Below are 19,251 nucleotides of genomic sequence, written 5' to 3'. Positions count from 1 at the left end.
GGACAGCTGCCCGTCCGCTGCCGGCCCCAGGGGCCGCATGTCCAGCTGCCTGCTCGAGGCACAGAGCCAGCCGTGCTCGGGGCTGGGGAGTCTCCTCACATCCCCCCAAAGGCCTCGCGGTGCCTCGCTGCAGCTCAGGAGGCTGTGGGGGCCGGGCAGGGAGGGGGCAGCAGGGATCAGGCCCTGCCGTGGGATCCTGCTACCTCCTCCCCACCCCGCTCCCAGGCCATGTTGGAAGAGGGACCCTGCAGCGTTCGGAGAGTTCCTGGGTTACATAGAGCTCCCTGCCCAGGGCCTCCCCAGCAGCATCACTCAGCTCCCCATGCAGAATGTCATAGTTTTATTTGTGTATTCATTATTACATACTTGTAATACAACTTAACAGCATATAGTAAAATTTACACTATAGTTTAATCTGTCAGACTACAGTACAATTTACACAGAACTGTATCTATCAGAAATCTGCAGGTAGTATAGTACCAGATTATGAGCCTATTGCCTTATGAGCCTTTTGCCTTATAGCCCTTCTACGCTCTATCTTGGCTCTCCCCTCCACTATTCTCCTGATTTTGTTTTTCTCGCTAGTGGCTGAAGTGGCGATTGTGGGCGGCCGCGGGGGATGACTGCTGGCTACGCTCTGTCTTCCTCGTGGCTCCTGAAGGCTCGCAATCCAACGCTGTCCATCTTTGGAGGCTAAAGACAATGATGCATTACAGATTACAACAGTTGTTTCTGACTAAAACTCCTGGTTTTGCCAAGAGAATGATCAAGGAGGCCTGCAGGCCCATGGTTTTGGTGGCAGTGAAAAGCTTGGGTGCCTGTAATACAGTGTCTTTGCCAGGAGGTTATTCTCCCACGACAGCATTTCCAACCAGGACGCTCCTCGAAACAAGCCTCGGGGGAGCACGTTTGTGCTGAATTGGAGCAGAAGTAGAAGTTGGTGCTGCACAGGAAGCGCTGGGGCTCAGCGTCTACCCCCTCTGCTTTGCCAGGTGTTAGAGCATACAAGACAGTGCTGTCCTTTGCAGCAGTCCCTGTCTTTTGGCACCATCCCAGCATTTTCCAGTCTTTTAGATAGTAGATTGAGGCCCCTTTTCCCAGACTGCTAAAACTCTGCACAGCATTATAAAAGTCCATTTGTAGCTGCCTTAATCAAATACTTTGTTTTCTCCTCATGGCTGTGTTCAGTGCTCTGTGCTAAGGGAGGGGGCTGGTAAAGCTGTTGGTGGCTGGTGCGCCCTCCTGTCTGTGTTACCAGTGCATGCCAGCCCGAAGGACTGGGAGCGCCCACGGCTGGGCTCTCTGCTGGCAGGAGCCGTCCCTCGGGCACTCCTCTCCCCCACTGCTCCCTCCCGAGGAGACCCTTTCCCCAGCAGTGGTGGGGAGCGGGGGTGCAGGGTGGCGCCCTCTGAACTGCACGGCCTTTAGCGTACCTCCTTGCTGTGGTCTGTTGAAGGTCAGCAGCGCAGGGATGTGGGCTCCTGATGTCAGATCAGTCAGGGATTGCTGTGTCCTACAGTCACATGTGCTGGGCTCAGCACTGGGGAAGGAGCCCAGAGTGATCCCCCCACATCCCTCTGAGGCCCACTGCCACCACACAGGTGGCAGCACAGCCTTGGCGTCAGGGGCTGGTGGAGCATGGCCCAGGCTGCCGTGTGACTTGGCCCTTGGGAGAAGGAGCGACCTAGAGCACACCAGTGACAGGCCTGTCTTGCAACCCCTAGCCACAACTTGCATGGGGGCAAGTCCCTGCCCCGGCTGTGGGCGCTGAGCAGGAACCCCATGCCGCCCCCCACTGCCAGCCCCAGTCTGTTCCTGACCTGTGAGCAATGTTGGCGGTTGGCTGCGCTCGGGGATATGGCAGGAGCGCCTGGGAGGCTTGAACAGCCCCGCGTATGCCTGCTGCCTGCTGTATACAGGCTCTCACCTTCTTAGCTTGGACTGGTAGTGGGGTCTTCGCTTTCTCCTTCTTGCCCCTGCTTCAGAGCACCAGTCCATGGACTCTACAGGAGCCCCAAGGAGGGAGGTGGTGAAAACCTAGGAGGACAAGAGATGCCTTGGCTGTGGGGGTCCCCGCCTCAGAAGTGAGCTGGCTGGCACACAGGGCTGAATACGATGCTGGCAGCACAGCCACTATGGCACCTTTCTCAGGAGCGTTATGGGGGAGCTGCATGGCTGTGAAAGCAGCTTGCCCTTCAGAGAAAGGTGTGAATACACCACACGCCTGCCCCAAGCCTGGTCCGAAGATGCAGTCAGAATGAGGCCAAGAGGAAAGGGAGAAAGGATGGGTCTGGTTGGCGGGGCAATGACACAAGGCAAGATGATCTCCCTCTCGGCCCCAGAGCCATGGCTCCTCTGATACAGACGTTCTGGTGCAGGGGCTCAACGTGACACTGTGCTCCCCCACAAGCCCAGGACCTGCGCCCGGTGCCACAGACCCTCCAAAGCCCTTCCTGACAAGGTCTCTGGCCTCAGCTCAGGGCTTTCCTGATACCTGAGCACCGACGACACTGGTCGTCATGTCCTGCTCTGTCTGATGATCTGATGTGGTCCTCCTCGCCCTCTTCTGAGCCTGAAAAAGGGAAGGCGGCATTTGCAGGAAGGGCGATGAAGCCAGCACTAGTCCTGGGGGCGCATGTGGCAAGTGGCAGCATCACCCCACTGCTGAGATGTCTCCCTCCCATCTCTCCTCAGCCCCTTTCCTATGTGGGTGAGAGCAGCACAGAACAGAGGCATCCCACGACTCTGATGGCAGCTCAGCAATAGCATCCGTCTCTTCCTTTGGCTCAAGACCAGCTTGGAAGGTTTTTTCCCTGGAGCTTTAGAGGAGGTGGAGAGCAGCCTGACAGGAGATCCTGAAAGATCTCCCTGTCCCCGTCCACCATCCCCTAGCAGAACACAGGATCCTTCCAGGGAGATTCAAACAGACACTGGCTCATCTCTGTCCGACCTGTCCCTACAGGCCAACTTTCTAGGTGCTTTGGACACCAGAGAGCATTTTCTGCCTCAAACACACAGTCACGGGCTTCTACAGTTTGGTCCCAACAGGAGGTCTGAGCCTCCTGATGCTGGTGGTGTAGTGAGACCTGCTGTGCCTAACTTTCCACATTTGCATTCAGCCACACAAGGAAAGAGAGCCTGGTTCCACCTCTTGTACCAGGAACAGAGCAGAGCACAACAGGCTTGCAGTGCTCTGGTATGGAGCCAAGTTGGAAGCTCTGCTGCCTGGCAGCTCCATTTAATCTCTTCCAGGAATTCTGGCTGTCCAGGGCCCAGGGCACTTGGAGCCTACAGAAATACACAGTGCCACGTAGGGCCACTACTACCCTATACAAAGGCCTCACCGGCTCTGGCGTCTCCTCAGCAGAACCCTGTATATGCCGCTTCTTTGCCGGAAGCGTCCGTCGAGTCACTCTGTCCATGGTGGTAGAATTCCTGTGCGCTGCCTGCAAAGCCAGGAAGGCCAGTTGGTCCCGGAGTATCACCAGCGCAGCGAGGGCAAGGTGCTGGTGCATCCCCGGCAGCACTGGGGGCGCAAGACAGGCCGCACAGAGGCCACGGATGTTCTGCACACGCAGGTCCTGCTCAGGGGGAATGTGCGTCCCCTCCCAGGACGTCAGTTGCTCCTGCCTGCCTTGGCGGCACCCAGCACACCGGGGCCCTACTGCCAGCTGCACACAAACACGGGCACGCTGCAAAGGGCGGAGTCCCCTCATCAGGCACGGGCTGCCCACAGCACCCGCAAAGACAGCCCTTCCCCGTGCGCACGGCTCACTCTCACACTGCGCGCTCTCGTGCCGGCTCTTGCGTGCTGTCTCACAGGGAGACTATGTGCAGAGCCTCGCTTTTTCTCACCTGGTTGAATATGCTTTTTTCAGCTCTCCTAGAAACCTGCACCAAGACACTCATGTGCAGAGCCCGCCCAAGCTACGCGTGTGGATAGGGCCGCTCAAGGGTAAGGATGTCGGCAGCAATGATAGGCGCTTACCTTCTTCTTGCTTGCTCGGGGCACTACACTCGGCATTTCAATCCTTTGCAGGCTCTGGAAAGGAAGGAGTATTTGGTACAATGAGTCAGAAGGAGTCTTCTTCGGCCTTTGGCAGATTGGCAGTGAGCTCCCAGGGACAACCTGCCTATCCCAGCTCAAGGGAGTAAAAGCCTGAAGGAAATAAGAACAAGGGACTAGCCCAAGAGCCTCAAATCCTTTGAGGACAAGCCCACCACTAAGTGCTCCCAGCCACCTCCACGGTGCCCCTTGCCTCAGGGCTCTAGGGCCTGCCTCTTCCACAGCATCCCACCTGCAAAACCCTACAAGACAACAGACGCCTTGGCTCCAGACGTCCCCAGCTCACACGTGAGCTGGCTGATGCACCACGATGAATAGCAGGCCGCCACCACAGCCTCTCTGACTCCTTTCTCAGGAGTGGAATGGGGTGGCTGCACCGCCAGGCTGCAGCTGCAAAGGCAACTTGTCCTTCCGGGAGAGGTGCGAATGCACCACAAGCCGGCCCCAAGCCTGAGAAGAGGGCCAAAGGATGGGTCTGGGGGGTGGGGCAATGGCCGAAGGCAAGACGATCTCCCTCTCGGCCCCAGCGCCATGCCTGCTGTGATTCAGATGTTCTGCTGCAGGAGCTCAACGGCACACCCTGCTCCCCCACGAGCCCGCCACCTGCGCCTTGTGCCACAGCCCCTCCAGAGCCCTTCCTGACAAGGTCTCTGGCCTCAGCTGAGGCCTTTCATGATACCTGGGCACCGATGCCGCTCTTCTCCACGTCCTGCTCTGTCCGATGATCCGCTGTGCTCCTCGTGGCCCCCTTCTGAGACGGAAAAGAGGAAAGGAAGCATTTGCAGCAAGAGGGATGAAGCCAGCCCTAGTGCTGGGGGCACGACTGGCTAGCGGCAGCATCACCCCATTGCTGAACTGCCTCCCATCTGTCCTCCGGCCCTTTTCTAGGGCGGGAGGAGGAGGACGACGCAGCAGAGGCATCCCACAACTCTGCTGCAAGTTCAGCTATAACATCCATCACTTCCTTGGCTCAAGACCAGCTTGGAAGGCTTTTTTTCCCCCTGCAGCCTTCCAGGGACAGCAGTGTCTTGCCTGTGGTGGGGAGCAGCTTGCCAGCTGCCAGGGAGCAGTCTCCAGTACCACCACCGTCACCCCTGCCTGACGCATCCCGCCCAGCTCCCTGCAACCCCATCTGCCTGCTCTCAGCACACAAGGAGCGATGAGCCTGTGTCTCCCCGGCCCGTTCCCGGCTTGGCAGCCATCTCCCCGCGGCCACTGCCGGTGCGTGCTGCTGGGGCTTGGCAGCCTGGCACCCAGCAGCACTCGCACCGCGGGCTGCTTGGGCACCACAGCCAAAGGGGCCACAGTGCCGTGAGCATCCCGCCTGGCCTATTCCTCCAGCCAACGCCCTGGGCATCGACCACATCTATGGGCAAAGGTGCAGTGGGGCTTCTTGTGCTGAAGGCAGCTCCTTTCTCACCTCCCACTTTCTTTCCTCCACAACAGGGGTCAACCAGGTACACCTGCTGCATCCTGGGACGTCCCCTGCCTTCTACACTCTAATACAGTTATCCAGGTCTTAGAGGGCCATCAGCCCACAGTTCTCCTACGGATGCTCACAGGCGCCTTCCTCAAAGATCTCCCTGGCCCCGGCCACCAGCCCCTAGCACGACACAGCATCCTTCCACGGAAAAATCAAACAGGCACTGGCCCATCTTTCTCCAGCCTCTCCCACTGCCTGCACCAACGGACAACATGCTGTGCACACCGCACAGCGTTTTATGCCTCACACGTGCAGGCATGGCCTTCTACAGTTTCGTGCGTACGCTAGCTCTGAGCCTCGGCAGGCTGGCGCTGTGGTGGGACCAGTCGTGCCCGCCTTGGTGGGCTCTTTTTCAGCTCCACGAGCAAACAGAGCCTGCTCCCATTTCCTGGGCTGGCAGCAGGGCACAGCTGCCAGCACACTGTGCTGCCCTGTCCCAAGGCCTCACCGGCTCTGGCGTCTCCTTGGCAGCAGTCGCTCCGTATCGCTGCGTTGCGGGCAGCCTCCGTGGCGTCTCCTTGGCCGTGAGCGCAGGTTGTCTGCACACTGCCTGCAAACACAGCAAGGGCACGTTGTCCCGAGGCATCACCAGCGCAGCGAGGGCAAGGTGCTGCTGTGTCCCCAGCAGCACTGGCGCTACAAGACAAGCCGCACAGAGGCCACGGATGTTCTGCACATGCAGGTCCTGCTCAGCGGGAATGTGCATCCTCTCCCAGGACGTCAGTTGCTCCTGCCTGCCTTGGCGGCACCCAGCACACCGGGGCCCTACTGCCAGCTGCACACAAACACAGGCACGCTGCAAAAAAAGCTGAGGCCCCTCATCAGGCATGGGCGGCCCGCAGCACCTGCAAAGACAGCCCTTCCTCACGGGTACAGCTCAGTCTCACACTGCGCACTCTCGTGCTGGCTCTTGCATGCTGTCTCACAGGGAGACTATGTGCAGAGCCTCCATTTTTCTCACTGCTTTAAACAGGCCCTTTTTTTGCAGCTCTGCTAGAAAGCCTGCAACAACACACTCATCTGCAGAGCCCGCCCAAGCTACGCGTGCGGATAGGGCAGCTCAAGAGTAAGGGTGTTGGGCGCTATGATAGGCGCTTACCTTTTTCTTGCTCGCTCTGGGGACTGCACCTGGCTCTGCAATCCTCTGCGGGCTCTGGAAAGGAAGCAATATTTGGCACAGTGAGTCAGAAGGAACCTTCTTCGGCCTTTTGCAGATTAACACTGACTTCCCAGGGACAACCTGCCTATCCCAGCTCAAGGGAGTAAAAGCCCGGAGGAATTAATAACAAGTGAATAGCCCAAGAGCCTCCAATCCTTTGAGGTCTGCCTCACCACCAAGCGCTCCCAGCCACCTCCATGGTGCCCCTCGCAGCAGGGCTCTAGGGCCTGCCTCTTCCACAGCATCCCACCTGCAAAACTTTACAAGGACAACAGAGGCCTTGGCTGCAGGGGTCCCCATGGCAGAGGCGAGCTGCCTGCCACGCCAGGATGAATACCAGGCCGCCACCACAGCCTCGCTGACACCTTTCTCGGGAGCCAAATGGGCGAGCCGCACGGCCGGGCTGCAGCTCCCAAGGCAACTGGTCCTTCAGGGAAACCTGCGAATGCACCACAAGCCGGCCCCAAGCCTCATGCAAAGGTGGCTTCCCAGCGGGGCAATCAGAAAGGGAGGAAAGGATAGGTCTGGCTGTCGCGGCAATGACACAAGGCAAGATGATCTCCCTCTCGGCCCCAGAGCCATGGCTCCTCTGATACAGACGTTCTGGTGCAGGGGCTCAACGTGACACTGTGCTCCCCCACAAGCCCAGGACCTGCGCCCGGTGCCACAGACCCTCCAAAGCCCTTCCTGACAAGGTCTCTGGCCTCAGCTCAGGGCTTTCCTGATACCTGGGTGCCGATGACACTGGTCACCACGTCGAGCTCCATCTGATGATCCAGTGTGTCTTCCATGGCCCCCGACTGAGCCTGAAAAAGGGAGGGAGGCATTTGCAGGAAGGGCGATGAAGCCAGCACTAGTCCTGGGGGCGCACGTGGCAAGTGGCAGCATCACCCCACTGCTGATCTCCCATCTCTCCTCAGCCCCTTTCCTATGCAGCTCAGAGCAGCACAGAGCAGAGGCATCCCACGACTCTGACGGCAGCTCAGCAAGAGCATCCGTCTCTTCCTTTGCTTCAACACCAGCTTGGAAGGTTTTCTCCCTGCAGCTTTCCAGGGACAGCAGTGTCTTGCCTGTGGCGGGGAGCAGCTTGCCAGCTGCCAGGGAGCAGTCTCCAGCACTGCCACCATCACCCCTGGCCGACGCATCCCGCCCAGCTCCCTGCAACCCCATCTGCCTGCTCTCAGCACACACGGAGCGAAGAGACTGTGTCCCCCGGCCTGTTCCCGGCTTGGCAGCCATCTCCCTGTGGGTACTGCCTGTGGGTGCTGCTGGTAGTGTTTGCTCTTGCCTGCTGTCCATTTGCACACCCTGATTTTTTTCAGTAGTTTTTATATGGCTTTTTTTAAGAAAAATCTGTGCTGGACAATCTCCGCTCATCTAGAGAGGCTTACCAAGCTACCCAGAGGTAGAACAACAGAAGAGTGAGGATGTTGAGGGATATGATGGATGCTTACGTCGTTCCCAGTTGTTGTTTTTTCGCCTTGGATCGGTGTTGTGATCCTTTCCAGGAGCTAAAAAAGAAGAAATATTTGGTACAAGAAGTCAGAAGCAGCCTTCTTCCGCCTTCTGGAGATTGGCAGTGACCTCCCAAGGACAACATGCATATCCCATCACAGGCAATAACCCCAAAGAATAATCTCAACAACACAGCCCCAGCAAGTCCCCAGCCTGTGAGGACTCACCACCAACTGCTCCCATTGCCCTCCCCACTTGCCATGCCTATTTACACTGCTGGGGCCTGGATGCTCCACTGCATTCCACTCCCCTCCATGCACTGCTGCCCGCCCACCTGTCCGAGGGACACACGGAACCCCCTTTACCTCCAGTGAGGCTGCGGGCTTCTCCTGCCTCTGGGGGATGTCCTGGGTCCAGCAGACAACTGTGTCCAAAGTGGGCACTGTCGGTGCTGTGCTGTCAATGGCAATTGGCAGGGGCGAGCAGGCCCGTGGCTCTGGGCTCCTGGCCCACTCCAGCATGGGCTGTGGACTCCTGGCAGGACTTGGCACAGCAGGTGGCCTGGGGTGCGTTGGCATATTCCTCATCTTCCAGGCACATCTCTGGCAGGATCCATCAGAATTAAGCCTTTTACTTACCCCTGCACTGTACACGCACAAGACAAGGGACCAGGATCCTGCACCTAACATCCTCCTTCCCACCGGCATCGGGGGGAGGCTGCTCTACTCCTCACTTTCCTAAACACTTGCATGGGGACATTCATCCTTGGGATGCTCATGTGCTGCTTGCCTCTGGGTGAGATGGGAGTGAAACCCTCCCTTTGTTTTAGCTACTGACCTCTGCCCATAGGGAAGACTCTACAACAAACTGCTCACCAATCAACGCCCACTCCAAAAATACCCTGATACTGCCCAATCCTTTGCTCCAGAAGTGGGTCCAGACCTATCAGAAAGCCCCATCTTCCAACAGCACCCTGTACCGTGGCTCCCATCACACATGGCCTGGCTTACTCGTCCGTGATCCTTCCCCACCCAGGGGTTGTGCGGCCCCCGGTGCCTCCCTTCCCCCCACTCCTCAAGCCCTTCCTTGGTTGCAGTGGGGAACCCGCTGTCCCGATGCCTTGCCCCAGCACGCTACTCTTACGCAGACAGGGTGTCACTTCAGGGAGTGGCAGCTTGGGGCCCCACAGGTGCCCCCAGCGCCACCATCGCTGCAGACACAAGCTCTGGGAGGCTGCAGACCCAAGCTCTTCTTGGGAGGAGAGCAGCCCAGAGCTGAGGACATGGAGGGCTGTGAGCGGCGCTTACATTCTTCACGTTGGGGTTGTGGACTGGGAGCCACATCCTGCATGGCTCCAGAGTCTGTCAAAATAGAAATTGTCAGGTCAGTGGCTCAGAAGGAGCCTTTTATGGCACTTTCAGAGAAGAAAGAGAATTACAGTCTCGGCACGCGGGGAAGCTGGAAATAAATCTGCTCACTGCCCCAAAGCACTGAGTAGGCTTTAACCCTGAAACACCCTGATTTCACCCACTCCTTTGCTCCAGACACAACATCCTGACTTAATCCTCCCCTTAGCTCCACAAGTGGGGAGGAACCACCAGTTACCCCCATTTTCTGCAGTGCCTGTGCACTGATGCTCCCTCCCCAGGTGGCTAGGTAGCATGAGCTCCCGACTCTCCCCTCCAAGGTCTGCCGAGTGCCCAAAGCTGCCCATCTCCCCGCTCCCACAGCCCTTCCTCAGCACACCGGGACATGCTGCTGCTGTGCCTGGCCCCAGCGTGCTCCTCTCACCTGGACGGGACGCGATAACGTTTCAGCGGTCACCATCATGGTGCCACCCAGGTTTCCCCATCGGCCTGTCGTCCTGGTCTGCTTTGGTGTCTGGCAGCTTGCCATCAGGGACTGCAATGACACACGGTTGCCCGGGCTGAGCAAAGGGGCAGGTGGGAAGCTGGGGGGATGGGGCTCCCCCCAAGCACGGCCCCACATCCAGGCCTTGCAGAAGATCCTGCACCAGGGGCAGCTGGCAGCCCTGGCACTGCCAGCAACTCTGTCATTCCCTTCGTGGCACTGCACAGCTCTCTTGCCCCACATGCTGCCCCATGGCAGCCCCACCATCCTGAACACTGCCCCACGATAGCCCATTGCCCTCCATGCTGCCCCATGACACCCCTGTCCCCCCACAAGGGGCCCTGCCACCCTGCATGCTGCCCCATCGCAGCCCCAGCACTTCCTAGGGAGCCAGACAGCTGCTCCTTGGGCTTGTGTCCCTTCTTCTGTTCCAGCTTTCTCTAGCACCCAGGCTATTTGCACTTTAAAAGCACAGCTGGTGAGCCACCCACAGGTTCCTCGGTGGGCATTCAGGACTTTTTCGGAAGGGGCACATATTTCCAGAGCTCCCAGTTTTGCATTAACACCCCGCACGCTGCTGTGTGCGCCTGGGCTCTCTTACCCTCACTCTACACACAAGCAACCTCTCCTGCCCCTGGGGGCTGCCCTCACCCCAGCCTCCTCAGTTGCACCAGTGGGCAACTGACCCTGACTGCTGTGCTTGAGCTGCCCTGGCCACTCCATCCCAGGCTCCATCTTGGTTCCAATCTTCATCCCGGGCCCCATCCCACTCCCACGCCCCATCCTGCTCTGATGGGGCTTTGGCAGCACAACCCCATCCCATACGTGCCTGGGCAGAGCATGCTATTTTCAGCCCAGGACCGCTCCAGAGGGAGCCTCTTTTCTTACACTGTTTCTACACTGTTACTCTGCAGAGTCCCATTCCTCTCCGACACCACCACTCGCTTGAAATGGCCTCCCTGGAGACACCCCAAGCAGCCCTGCTACAGCCTGAGCTTTGGCCAGCACCTTATCTCAAACCTGGCTTGTTGCAGAGCCTTGAGCTTGGCTCTCCTCCCACCTAGCCTGCAAGCTCCTGGGGGGCAATGACTACAGCACGATAGGGAAACTGAGGCAGGGAGGTGGTGGTGAAGGCACAAAGATGGCGGAACAAGCGCACAAAAGAGCCTTTTCTCCTACCTCACAGGGAACACGGGTATCTGGCGGTCTTCGCCACAGGCTGCCAAAAGCCTGTGTTTTCTTTCTTCTCTGGCCAGAGGTAGGAGCTGAGGTCTGAGGAAAACCAAGCGAGCTGACATCAGGGATGGGGCACTGGTGGGGCACCAGGGCCCGCACCAGGCTGGGACTCACCAAGGCACACATGATTTCAGCCACAAAGGAGCCAGTCAGTTTCTTCCCATGGACAGCAGATCTTTGTCTGGTGACATAGGGCTGCACACAGCGCTCAGACGCGGCTCCTGCAAGATGCACCAGGCTGGTGTGTGATGGGGCTACCACGGCTGGTGTTCCCCAGCACGGACTGTCCTCATGGCAGGGGAAGGGCCATGCCACAGTCTGACCCCAGATGCTGTCCCGGGAACCTGGGCTGGGCTGGGCTGGGGTGGGGGGGGCAGTGCATCTTCCCCATTGCCTCCAGTGCCAGGAGCCAGTGGTGCTTCTGGTCAGGAGGCTCTTACCCAGCTGGGTGTGCTGCAGCTTCGCTTTTCCGCCACTGGCTGTCCGCTTGCCCGTCCCCCAGCCCTTCAGCTGGCTGAGACACCACAGCCACAGGACCCAGAGGACGGTCCCCAGGAACGTTAGAAACCGCCGCACGGTGCCCTGCTGGGAGAAGGGACAGGGCACAGCTGAGTGTCTCTGTGCCCTTGCCATGGCCTCGGTCAAGGACAGGGCAGGGACACTCTTCTCCAGGGGAGCAAGGCAGAGTGCCTTGAGGAGCGGAGGTGCTAGCCCCGAGTGCGTGGCCATCAGGGAGGGGAGCCCATCTTGTGGCCCCCAGCACCGCAATGGGGCTGCTGTAGTGTGAGGGATTGCATCCCTGGGGCTCCAGCCCTGCGGGATGCACCACCCTGACCCAGGGCTCTTTGCAGTGGTCGGTGGCAGCCTTTCACCCTCGTGTCTGCCTTGTCTTTGCCCACAGGCTTTATGGGGCTGGCGCTGGGCAGCTTCAGGCATTTTTGGACCAAAGGAAAAGCTCTTTCACTTTTGATGCAAAGAGCCCCCGCCCTGCAGGTACTCCTGCCACATGCTTGGACCCCAAGGCAATGTTTGGATTTTAAAGGAGAGCATCAGTCACGTGTTTTTGCCCCAGGGACCCTCACCAGCAGGAGCATAAGCCCCCCGGAAAGCTCTCCTGGGATGGGGAGGGAGCCTCGGAGAGGATGTCTGTGACATTCAGGTCGGAAGGGCTGTGGGGACCCAGGACACGACAGCTGTCACAGCAGCAGCACCCAAGGCACTGCTTTGGTCCCCACCTGCCACCCCCCAGCAGTCTGGAGATGCCGGGAGCAATGACCCCAGCCCCCAGCCCCATGGCCCTGGCCTGCTTCCCAGCCCACCTCCACACATCCAGCGCCTCCTACCCGCTGCGGTGGCGGCACCCTCCTCTCCAGCCTGACTCGCCTCCTCATCGCTGGCGCCGAGCGGGGCAGGACCCTGTCCCGCTCTGGGGAGAGCCAGGACCCTCCTGCTGCCCCACGCAGTGCCACGGACTGCGCCTGCAGCCTGGTGCATCCGTGTTGCCACGGCGATAACTGCCCCACAGCGATGGAATCAGGGCCGGGCTGGACCACGGGGCTCAGGGGGCCCAGAACATCCCCTCAGGGGTGGACGGGGGCTCCCAGCAGTGATCCGCCTCAAAAATGGGCACAGCCCCCTCCTCCACGGCATCTGGCCTCAGCCCTGCCACCACCGTCCTCGCAGGATGGCTCTGGGGGGCGGGGGGAACTGGGGACCCCGTGGTCGGGGGCACCGCTCGACCCCTGCTGCAGCCCATGCCGTGGCACGTGCTGCCCTGGGCCATTCCCCGTGCGGGCATGGCGGCTGTTACAGGTTTTGCACAGGTTGGTGCTTCCCAGGCAACACATTTTTTACTTCAAAATGCAGTTAGCAACATTGTAATTGGAGAAGATCTTTACCTGTTTTCTCTTTGCATGCCGGAGGGTTAATAGCTGGATTAAAAAAAAAAAATCCTCCAAACCTTTTGTCTCTCTTGCCTTTCTAGGTAACTTCTCCATCATCGTTAATCAGCAATGAACAGCTCTAGTACCTAAGCTCTGAGGAAATTAAAAACAAAAAAGAAAAATAAAAGTGGGGCCCCAAAAGAGCATATCCTACTCCAAAAAATAAGTACTCTTGGAAACAAAGCTTAATCATGATCTGAATATGAGAGAAATGAGGCTAAGTTAGCTTCCTGGTTTTAGAAGGCAAGATTTTCCTAAGTTAGCAGGGCACTTTAAAATGCCTCCTCTAGAATTAAAGCTCAGTGAAGTGCTCATTAAGAAACAGAGATAAAGTGGTGGCCTTTGCCATCCCTTGCTTTGCCTGTGTTGTATTTACTCTCCTGGCTGCCCTTTACTTTGAACCTTGAAGGCAGCTCCAAAGGGAGCAGGTGGGGGTTCAGCTGACCAGACCGGGCTTTGATGGGCAGCTTCTGTTTTTAATTTGAACCAAGGTCTCTGAAGTCGCGTGCAGAGTGCTCTCACCACCATGCTGCCAGTGAAAAGCAGGCTTCCTCCTCCGGTGATAACTGGAGGGAAAGTGCTCATGTCTCCCAGGGAGTTTGCAGTGAGCGTCTGTGCTGGGCATCTCACTATCTGCCTTCCCCAAAAGGGCAGGCAGGAGCTGTGGGCACAGGAGCGGTGCCTGCACTTACCTTGTCATACGCTCCAACAAACAATCCTTTCTGCCCCTACAACCAGCAAAAAGGGGCCCATGTCCACAGAGCTCTTGGCTGAGCAGCTCCGCTGATGTGCACACACCAGCCCTGCACAGCACTTGTATAAACCCACAGATCTGCATTTGCTCCTCCAGCCTTTGCACTTCCTTGCCCGCAGCCCTGGGAAGCCCCTTACCCATAACAGGCACACACGAGTGCTGCCTGCTCCACGTTTACTGCACAACCAGGCTGCTTCTCTTCAGGCAACTGCCGGTGTCTCTCATTTTGGCACTGGGTGTGGGTTTGCAGAGGGACACTCTCCAAATCCATCAGCAAGAAGCAGCCTGTGACCTCCTTGCGGGTGGCCAGAGAGATTTTCAGTTTCTTTGGCACGAGGGTTGTGTGCAACAAATTCCCAGCTTTCCTCTTTAGCCCGAAAAGCCTCTCTAGGTTTACGACACTGCACGGCAGTTCCAGTATTTTGTAACATTCATACTTCTTTCCAATGTGCCCAAGATGGCAAGACAGTTTCCTCGGAGCCTGCTGTGCATTTGTGACACTGGCGGAAGATGTGGACTGCAGGACAACACGTAGAGTTTGAGCATGCATGAAGGGGCAAGAGCAGGCATCATCTGGAAGGACTGGGAAAACTGCAGGAAGGCAATGACACAAAATCCCAGCCACGCTGTGCATTCGAGCAGCACCTGGACTAATTATTCCGCCTTACGGTACCTCTTGGGTTTATGTGGGAGCACAGCCAAACGGAGGCAGTCCAGAAGGAATCCTAAGAGAAATTTAGCAAACATTCTTTAACATCTTCAGTAAGGACCTAGGTAATGGGACCAAATGAATCCTGGACAAGTTGGCAGATCACACAAAACTGAGAGCAGTGGCTGATTCAGCAGATGCTCATGCCCACCAGCAGCAGCCACGTGAACATCGCTGGCCTAGCAGGCCCTGGGGCCTGAGAGTCCTCACCGACAGAGGCAGCGTCCAAGGACATAACAGTGGTCCAGCAGCCGCCGAGGCACAAGGGACGTCACGAGCAAAACCAGCACTCAGGGCCCCGGCACCGGCCTCTCAGGCTCGGAGGCACAAGGGACGTCGCAAGCACGGCCAGCACCCAGGAGCCTGCGCTGGTCCATGAGGCGCTGAGGCAGAATGGCCTCAGCAGAGCAAAGATCAGCCAGGCTAGGTACGGAGGCAGAAGTGACCTCACAGCCACAAGCAGCAGCCATGGGCTTACAACAGTCCTATAAAATACCGCTGCACAAGGGACCTCACAACAGCTAACAGCAGCCTTTGAACCAGCACTGGCCTGCCAGGCACTGTGCGCGGCGCACCTCACAACCGCTATCTGCAGCCACACCACCAGCACGGTCATACCAGGCACTGGTGCGGGAGCCACCTCACATCCACAAATAGCATCCATAGGCCTGGCTCTGGCCTACCCAGGCCTCAGGCAGAAGCGACCTCACAAGCACAAACAACACCCGTAAGCCTGGCACTGCCCTGTCAGGCACTGAGGCCCAAGTGACCTCACACGCACAGCCCGCAGCCATGGGCCTGCCACTGCCCTAGCAGGCAGTCAGCCTGAACTGACATTTACCATGTGGAAGTCTTTCAAACGGGTATCAAAGAACTTCATTGCTACTTGCCTCTTTGGCTCTGAGGAAGTAGTGACTTCACAGGCTTCATCAAAGCCATGGGCCATCTGCTGGCCTATCAGACAGCAAGGCAATAGGCACCTCACAAGCAAAAACAGCAGCTATGTGCCTACCACTGGCCTCTCAAATACTGAAACAGCCAGGCACGCTTATGGAAGCCGTCGCATCCGTACACAGCCTCATCTCATTCACTTGCAGCTGCTTTCACAGAGGCTCGCGATGGTGGCAAAGACATTGACAGCTACAGGGACACACCCTGGCGTACTGCCTCCATTCCCAGCGGCTCGAGGACTGCGCTGGGAACGTACACAACTGGAGCAACCTAGAAAGAAAGGCAGAATCGAAGTGTTACTGTCAGTTCTGCTGCCCTTCCATAGTCGCCACAGTTAGGGGCAAATGTCACAGTTAGGGGCGCAGGAGCCTGCGGGTGACGTGCTGCTGCCCCCCTCCTGCCCTTCCCGGCCCCTTCCCCAGGATAGTCCAGGGCTCGGAAGGCCCTCCGCTGCACCTGGCAGGGCTGGGCCATGGCCAAGCATGGGCTGCTCTGTGTGGGGCTGGGCTGTGCCCCGAGGGGTCGCTCCAGAGGGCTGAGGAGCCCCATGCGGGCACAGGGCAGCAAGGGGGAGACCAGCTCTGGGCCTGCTGGTGCCAGGGAGGGGAGGTGTGGGGTTGTGAGGAGCGCTGGGGGAGATAGCCGTGTCAGGGTCACCCCAGCACTGCACACCCAGAGAAAAATCCTTGGGGTAGCCAGCACTTATGGGGTGGCAATGGTGCCTCCACCTGTGCAAGAAATGCTGCCAGTGGGCAGAGACCTCCTGTTCTTTGACAGCGCTTCCCACCTGCTCCTCAGCAGCTCCAGGCAGACAGGCAGAGGCTCTCAAGGCCAGCGTCACGGCTCAGCTCTGCACCTTTGTGAGGACATGTGCAGAAGCCCGTGAGCCCTGTGCGTCAGGCTGCAGAGGCAGCCTGTGCCTTTGGTGGGAGCAAGCTGGGCTCCGGCTGCGCTGCACTGCTGCGTGCAGCTGCTGCTGCTGCCCCGCTTGTGGGCAGAAGGACACCCAGGGTGGAGGCTGTTGCCTTGGTACGAGTGGCTGCTGAAGAGCAGGAAACCTGAGGCCTGTGTGCAAGGGAAGCTCTGGCTGCATGCTACCTGGCTGAGCTGGGCCCAGAGCTGCTCTCTGCCCCTCAGCATAGAGCTCACAGGCTCCGTGGCGGCCTTGGAGCATGCAGGTCGGTGTGCTTTGTGCCAGGGAAACTCCCCAGGGCCAGCAAGAAATTCCCACCTGGCCGCAGCAGCTCCTGCCTGCCTCTTGCCCCCCAGCTCCTTTGCCAAACCAGCCCAGTACTCTCCGGGCAGCTCCCATGCCTGCTGCCTGCCTCTGCCTCCAGCCCCATGGCTCACCTCACCCCTGCACTCCAGCTGGCCTGGCAGTGCGTGCGCAGCCTGGCAGCAGGCATTTGCATGCCGCTCCTTCTCCCTCTGCACGATCCTCTCCTGGGCACCTGCTCCTCTGGCCCCAAGGGCACTTGCTGCCTCCTCATGGAGCTGCTCTCCTCAGAGGGAGCACCTCAGGGGCTCACTCGCATCCCAGCAGGGACAGTTAGTCTTGTGCTGACACCAGAAGGTGGCCAAGGCACTCTAGGCTCACAGGGCATGTGCAAGTGATCGGCACAAGATCAGGCACAGGGCTGGCTCACTGGGCAATGCTGCTGCTTTCAGAGGGAAGGATTCTGCCTTCTTCAGGCAGAGCAGGCTGCAACTTTCCACCTCCATCCCCTAAGGAACCTCCACCTAGTCACGGCAGCGGTGGGGTTTTTCTTTAATAATACAAAAGCTACAGATATAATGTAGAAATATTTGAGAGCCCGGAAGGCCTCCTCAGCCCAAAGTAACCTCGGTTCCTTTCCTTTAGTTACTTCAACAAGAAGCCCCCGTGAAGGGAAAAAAAGCATGCAGAGGCTTTGAAATGAGGCCCAAGCAAGGAGACAGCCCCAGGCTGGCAGGCTGATGAAATGCCAGCTGCCTGGCTGCACGGGCTTTGAAGCAGCAGTCTGAGCTCCACAGGTGGATCCACAACCTGAGCCTGGGCACCTCTTCAGCCCTCACAGAGACAGGAGCCCAAGAACTGTGAGACATCCTCAGTTTCAAGCTACAGAGTCTTTGGCACACTCAGACTAATACGTGGCACCACAACCGTCTAGGAAAAGGAGGGAACACACTAGCATTTGCAGCGCAAGCTGGCAGTAACAGCATTTGTGTGACGCAGAACTTGCAGCACAGCGGACGTGAACCCACACGCCAAGTCACCCATGGAAGCCAGGCGCACTTACAGAAGCCTTCACATCCATACCTAGTAGCCTCACCTCATTCACTTGCAGCTGCTTGCGCAGAGTGCTCCCAGTAGTGGCAAAGATGCTGACAGGTACAGGGACACACCCTGGCATCCTGCCTCCATCCTCGGCGATTCTAGGACTACACTGGGAACGCACATGACTGGAATAATCTAGAAAGAGAGAGAAAATCAGTGTTACTGTCAGTTCTGCTGGCCTTCCACAGTCGCAACAGTCGGGGGCAAATGTCTCCCCTCTGCGCTGAGCTGCATTTGTGAGAGCACAGGTGAGACCACTTCTGTGTATCGGGTCCCCTCTGGACACTCCAGTTCTGGAAAGGCACGAACACGCAGCAGGGAGTCCAGCACAGGGACACCAAGACAGTCAAGGGCTGGAGCATGGGGCATACAAGTAGAGGCTGAGAGAGCTCGGATTCTTCAGCCTAGACAAGAGAAGGCCAAGGGGGACATACATGCTGAGCACAGCTGGCTTATGGAGGGCCCAGAGAAGACAGAGCTGGATTTTTTTGGAGGTGCACACTGAGAGCATGAGAGGCCACAGGGACAAATTGGACAATGGGGAATTCTTCTTAGATGTTAAGAAGAACCCTTGTTCTCCAGGAGGGTGGCCAAACTGTGGCACACGGATCCAGACAGGTTCTCAGATCTCCATCCAGGCAGATAATCAAATCTCTACTGAGAAAGGCCCAAATATACCTCCTCCACTGGGACTTGCCTTCAGCAGGGAGTTAGATCCCTACCTCCAGATGTCCGCCCCTGCCACCGCAGGCTCAAGGCATCTGCTATTCTGAGACTCTTTCCAAAGGGACCAGTGGCTTTGCAGATGCTGCCTCCAACACTGACCAAGGACAGGTGCCTCCCTGGACAAGGAGCCACCCATCACCCTGAGAGCCCTGACCTCTTGTGAGGTTGCATCTCCCCTGTCTAGAAGTGGAAGGGTCTCTGTAGGCACAAACTTGAAAAATGGTTCTGATGGCTTGCATTAACTACCAATCTCTCTGATGGCTCAGAATGGGTTAGGGTCTGAGACGAGGAGGTGCAAGGAGCATCTGGATTCAACAGAAAGCCTTGAAGCAGTGAGAAGATCACTTTCTCCAGGGGAAACGGTAACATCTCAAAGACTCAGGAAAGCAGCAAGACCTTCAAAAACTGCAAGCCTGAACCTCAGCTGACAGAAATCACCAAACTCCAAGTATCTCTGGCTTGCACCACCATGCTCTCAGGTGAGAACACGGTCACCAAGAGTCCTCACCCAGGTTTCCCAGAAGGACACAATGATGGCAAGCTGGGCTCTCGCTGCACAGCACTGCTCTGTCCAGACACCTCCTCCCATGCTGAGCACCAA

The sequence above is a fragment of the Rhea pennata genome, unplaced genomic scaffold, assembly GCF_028389875.1.
Source record: "Rhea pennata isolate bPtePen1 unplaced genomic scaffold, bPtePen1.pri scaffold_40, whole genome shotgun sequence".
Classification (NCBI taxonomy): domain Eukaryota; kingdom Metazoa; phylum Chordata; class Aves; order Rheiformes; family Rheidae; genus Rhea; species Rhea pennata.
This window is presented reverse-complemented; position numbering follows the sequence as displayed.